The sequence below is a fragment of the Sorex fumeus genome, unplaced genomic scaffold (genome assembly GCF_029834395.1).
Source record: "Sorex fumeus unplaced genomic scaffold, SorFum_2.1 ptg000073l, whole genome shotgun sequence".
NCBI lineage: Eukaryota > Metazoa > Chordata > Mammalia > Eulipotyphla > Soricidae > Sorex > Sorex fumeus.
Genome location: NW_026606130.1, coordinates 15,155,736 through 15,162,056, shown reverse-complemented (window position 1 = coordinate 15,162,056; position 6,321 = coordinate 15,155,736).

Below are 6,321 nucleotides of genomic sequence, written 5' to 3'. Positions count from 1 at the left end.
CAGGAGGCGGGTGGGCTACGTAAGTTCCCTGGCAAACCTTGGCAGCTATATACACACACCACACTGCTGTAGCCACCCAAGGGCTTAACTTTACCTCTTATTGAACATACTCTGCACTCTGTGAATAATTTAAGGTATCCCAGTGTGCATGTTAAGACTCTGGAGTCTTTTTGGAGTCAGAGTGGGCAGTCTCCCCAATATCCCATGCTTTTGGAAGTCCCTCTCTTCTTATTGTGGTTAGCTTCTACTTTCATGGCACTGTGGTTTGAGAAGACACCATATAATTTCTATATTTGTAAATTCATGTATGTTTGAGTTATGTTTATAATATTTTATGTATCCTAGAAAAAAGTTCCATGTGCAGTAGAGAATTTTATTGTATATTATTGTTTGGAGAGATGAAAATCCCAGTATATGTCCAACAATCCCAGTTCTATAGTTCTTTAGAACTTTTGTCTCATTGCTGATATTCTGTTGTTGATCTGTCTAGTGGTGAAAGTGGGGTTTTGAATTACTACACTACTATTGTTTCTGACAATGTATTTATGTAGGTTCTTGAGTAGAAGTTTTATGAACTTTGCTGAGCCTTCATTTCATGCATAAATGTTGATGACAGTATTTTTGCTGGGGGTAGGTTTGGGGCCACATCTGCTTGGTGATTACTCCTGGCACTACACTCAGGAATGACTCCAGGCAGGCTTTGGGGACCATATTTAATGCCATGTCTGAAACCCTGGTCTGCTGTGTGCATGGCAAACACTGTCCCCACTGTACAGTCTTTGTGGCTCCAGATGACAGTTCTTCTTGATATATTGTTCCTTTTTCCAATAAGTAGTGTCCAACACTATTTCTAATTACTTTATTTATATTGAATGCTATTTGGTATGATATAAATATGACTGTTCAGGCCATTTTTCCCCCTCATTGAATTGTTTTCTGTTCTTTCACTCTAGATTTGTATTTAACCTGAGTTTAATTGTTTCCTATAGGCACCAGATGGATATTTTTCTTTCCTGATCCACACACCTACTCGATACCTTTTTACTTGGCAGTTCAATCCATTAACAGTGAGAAAAAATTTCAATATAAAGGGATGTGTTGTCTTAAGTAGTATGTCTTGGTCTTTTGATTTTACCATTCTGAGTCCATGGTGCCTTGGCATTGTTTTGTTTGTGTCTATTTTGTTTGGTGTTCTCTGGGTCTCTTGGAACTGAGCAAGAGCCTATCTCCAGAGATCAGCAAAGTTCTTAAGTATCATTTCTTCCACCAGCTCTTCTTCCCCTTTCTTTTTCCTCTCCTTCTTGTTTTCCTATGTTTCCAAGATTATTCCTCTTGTTAGTATCTATCACAAACCTTACATTCTTTTCCATTCGTTTACTTCTCTTTTCTTTTTTCACTTCATTATTGGTGATAGCTAGTATTTTGTCTTAAATATCACTGACATGATTCTTTGCGTGTAGAATCATTGTGGCTTGCTGTTGTATTTTTTTAAGCCTTTAATTCATTTGTAGGGACTTTTTGATATCCTAAATCAGTTCATCTTTGAGTTGGTTGAATTTTTCTTCCAGTGACTGCTCTATTTCATGGCAATTGCATGGATCATTGATTTAAATCCCTTATCAATGAGGTCTGAGGCTTTATTTGAGGTGGATTTGCTGGGACTTGCACTTTGTCTGCCACACAAATGATTCCCTCCCTCCATTTATCTTAAATATCTGTTGGTGCTGTTATTTGATCTTCAGATTCCCAATATCTGAGGACTGATATGATTTATAGCAAGCTGTTACTCCAACTAATCTGTTAATCTAACAATCTTGGGGCTTTAAAATGCTGTTTCAGTGGCCATTCAGGTGATTATCTAATATTCCTGTTTGCATAGCAAAATTATTATGGACATATTTTAGGAAAGGTTTCTAAATCAACAACCTTTATAGTTGGCGGGTTGAAGTGGTGTAATTAACACATTCACTCAGCTTTGGGTTCAAGAAGTGGGCAGCGGGGTTTCCTCTTTTCAGGCACCCAGGAAGAGGTTGCTGTCCGGGGACAATGAGGTAGGAAGAGGTTCAGAGACCTTGACACACCTAGATGATCAGACAGGCCAGTGTTATCATAATGGAACCATAGAGATGTGTCCTGGGTTTTGAGAGCTGGGAAGCAGGGGGCTTTATTAGTTCAGGGGACCAGTGAAGAGGTTGTGGTGCAGGGGCAACAGGGCAGGTACTCTATCTTGCTTTCTTGCTTTCCCCACTTCCCATCAGGAGAAACCAAATTAAACATGGTTTATAGGCACATTGCTATGGAATAAACAAGAATGCACTTTAGTAACTGGAGGGGAGGGCTCTTCTTGAACCAAGTTTATTAGCAATCATCAAGATAAATATGTTGTTACAAACAGGCATTGTATCAACATATCAGGATGTCAGTAGGAGAAAGGATTGGGGAGGTACTAGTTTAAAATTTATTCACTCTTCCCATCCCCCAGCCATTTTATTTAACATGATCTAAATATAAGTTCCTGGTTTCTTCCTCCCTCCTTCCTTCATTATACAGCAGGGAATGTAAGCACCAATAGTAACCATAATAATGTACCACCTCTCTGTAGCTCCAACCCTTTCACATAGATATGCCATATAGATTTTCTTTGGAGCGACTATAAGGTATAACAGTGGGATATGGCCAGCAAGCCACCACCCTTACAGTCACTGTTCACCAAAGTACCACCCAATTGTGTGTTGGAGCAGTGTAGGCATAAAACAATGGGGATAATGGGAGAAATTATCCTAAAGCAGCAACAAGAATAAATTTATCTTTTGAGTAAACTCACAATCAACTAAGCTCCTGAAAAGTCCCATGTAAGGAATCCCTCAATTAGTCAATTCCTAGTGACTTAAGCATCACTGCCATCTGTCTCCCAAAGCTTCCTGGAGAGAGTGGGCATAGATGAAAACTCTTGCCCACCCCATTAAGTATATAATGACCCAGATGTCTGTTTGGAGAAATTTAATATGAAAAATAGCAAACCATGAGTACTTGTATTTAAAAAAATCATACAAAAGGGCAGGAGAGGGAGATGAGTGCTTTCAAAAGGACTATACATAGGAAAGGGTGGGGCAAGGTCCAAAACCAAAAAAAAAAAAGCCATAAAACATATTATTTACCAGGTTCTACATGCCTGTGTCACCCAGCATTTGTCTTCAATACCCATATCTTCTGCTTGTCCCTATCATAGAGACAAAGGATGGACAGTGAGATGTATCAGTACTGGAAGGAGAAAGAGGGCTCTGGGCAATTGAGATGCCAGCCCTCTGCACAAGCAGCAACATTTTTTAAATCTTTGTTTGGTTTAAAACTGTAAACAGCACCACTTTAAAACAAAATATATCAGAAAAACAACTGATAAACATTGTTCTCCATGAATACAAAATGCAAATAATACAAAAATAGATAATTGGCTTTGATATATATTAAAAAAAACTTGGGATACAACATGTACTTGGATAAACTTGGGAAGTCTCCCTACTAAACCATCCATGCCTTCTAGCAATTGAGCCTGGGGACCAAGAAAAGGTCGATTGGTGGCGTTGGCAAGGATAATAATTTTGTTGGAAGGAGGAAGAGAGACAAAATACTGAGTATAGAAAGCTACTCATCTCCTTGGTATAGCATGAAGACAGGAGGAAGACAGGTGTTGACCAAAACATTTAGCCCAGGAGGCTCATGGACTGTTACCAAGCTGAGTGAAAATTGTCAGGTCAGGCCTAAATAGGTCCCAATGGTTTCTTTGAAGATACTAAATTACTGAGAAACTAGAAACCCTGGGAGAACTTTGTTAGGTGACCTCCATTAATAGTCACTCGTCCCTAAGGGCCATCCATCTGAAAATTATTTGGATCAAAGCTAACACTAGATAAGATTCCAGCACTTTACAATGGAGATATAGTGTTCATGTACTATTTAACTTAGGTATTATAGACTGGATATTGACATGTGTTTTCTAGGACGTAATTGGTATTAGCAAAGTAAGTACTAACTGGGAATAGGCCTAGAACTTTTCTGGCTCTGTTGCGTCACCTTGTGCTATTATCACTGTTTGTCATGAGCTTGGTATTTCTTCCTTTGCCATGCTGCAGTTGGGATTTGGCTATAAACACTTGGAACTAGAATCAGATTCAAAGGAGCCTGTTTCAGAAGCCATGCACCCTTACTGTTTCTGATAGCACGTGTATTTTTACCGGGAACGGCCAGGATAGTGAATGTACTTATAGCAAATGGTGTCCAAACAATGTGCCACTCTACAATGCTCTACCTTTGAAAAATCCAAAGTTTGTCACAGCTATGACTCTTCCCCTCAGACAGTATCTCTGGTTGTCATGTTTTCCTTAAGAATAACTCTGACCCTATTGCTTAGGGCTAAATATCTATTTTTCTTCCCAAATAGTCTAATGGCCTAATGGGCTCTAGAGGCTGGTGATAGCTCTACTGCTTGCTGTAGTTGGCACAGTCCACATAAAAAAGGAGTTCAAAATGCCCTGAAGGAAATGAGATAAAGGAGGAAAGTGGTGGGTTTTCCCCATTTGTAAAGGCATTTGGTGAGTGTAGACATTTTGCCATACAGGCCAATTTCAGTCCCACCTTTCCAGGACAGCTTTAGTGAAAGACCAAGATAGTTCTTGCCTTAAAAACTTGTAATAGAAGAAGGAACTTCCTTACCCTCTTTTACTTTTCAAATCCATGATGAATTTCTTCATAGTGTAGAAAAAGTCATCCTGCAGAGCAGGTCTTGGTCCCTTGAGGGATGGTTTTTGTATCATTCAAACTTATGGTGCTTCCACAGATGTAGTTTCCATCAATCCATCTGTTCTTTTAGAAAAGGGGCACTGGCCCAACCTCAACCTAACAAATGGTGACAAAGACCAGTACAAACACATTTTCTAGCTAAGAATTAATTTGTCCACAAAGTCACTTAGATTCAGAGAGTTCACAGGATCTGTTCCCAAGCAAGAGATTTGTTGTCCTCTTTCTTCTCTTAAAAGGCATGGAGGTGGGTAGGTGTGGGGGCCTGAGAGCAGGAACAGGGGGCAGAATCATAATTTGGGCCAATATATCCAAGCAAAACTGTTCTATAGTCTGGTCCAGGGAGATAGACCAGTGGATTATAGCACATGCTTTGCATTCCAGAGGACTGCACAGTATCCAGAGCACTACTGAGAGTGACTCTGAGTACTGCTGGAAATGACCCTCCAATAAAAAGGTTTCATTTCTAATAAAAGGAATTTAGGATGAGTAGACCCATATTAGTGACTAGTGAGAGGTTGTGCCTGGTAAGATTACCCTGTTGCAATGGCTTCCTGAAAATAATTCTAAGATCACATTCGCATTTTCAAACTAGTTTGACATGAAATCTATGTGAACATAGCACAAAGTAAGGATTCATTAATTCCATATAGGGTTGCAACTAATATGCAAATCAGAGTTTTAGAAGTTTAGCAAGGATGAGTGTAAGTAGATCAGTCATTTTTCTCAAGAAGCTTGGTCCTATGACTATGCCAAGAACTTGGTTAATTGGAAAATGACAGCTCTCTTAAGATAACTTGGATAAACAGTCTAAGATGCCTTTGGAATCCTGTATTTTGGCAGTGTTAACCTACAGCTTCTTTATGGCATTTAAATATAGGGGTGGGTAAAGTTTAAGAGACTTTTTAAGGAAAGGCATTTTTATATAAGAAGTTAGGGTGTCTCAAGCTCTACAATGTGAAGTGCTCTCTCCTTTTGACTGAGACAGATAGACAAGCAGTTTTCCTATCCTTTCCCTGAAACCAACAAAATCCTCAACACCAACAATTAGGCATAATTTAGGCCATTCTTCATTGAAAAGAATGTGTTCAAGCTAGAGTGATAATACATCAGGTGGAGCATTTGCCTTGAATACAGCCAATCCTGATTTAATTCCTGTCCTGCCATTAGGTCCCCCAAGCCCTATCAGGAGGGACTGCTTAGCACAGCCAGAAGGTGAGGTCCTAAAACAACAAAAATGTGTTCCTTGTGATGAGACCACAAAAACTTCCTTTACAGGGCAAAAAGAATTCAAAAGCATCTGCAAATCTGACTTGAGAGGAAGGGAAAATACTATAATTTCAGAGCTCAAGATATATGGCCGTATATATATAATAGAACCCCATTTTATCTTCTGCTCGCAACTAAATAATTTTTTTGCTCCATTAATGGTATTAGCATTTGTTTTCAATTCCATCCATAGGAGACTGGGTTAAAAGGTTCCCATATGTTATGAAACCAAAATCTATCGCAAGAGGTTTTGAGACA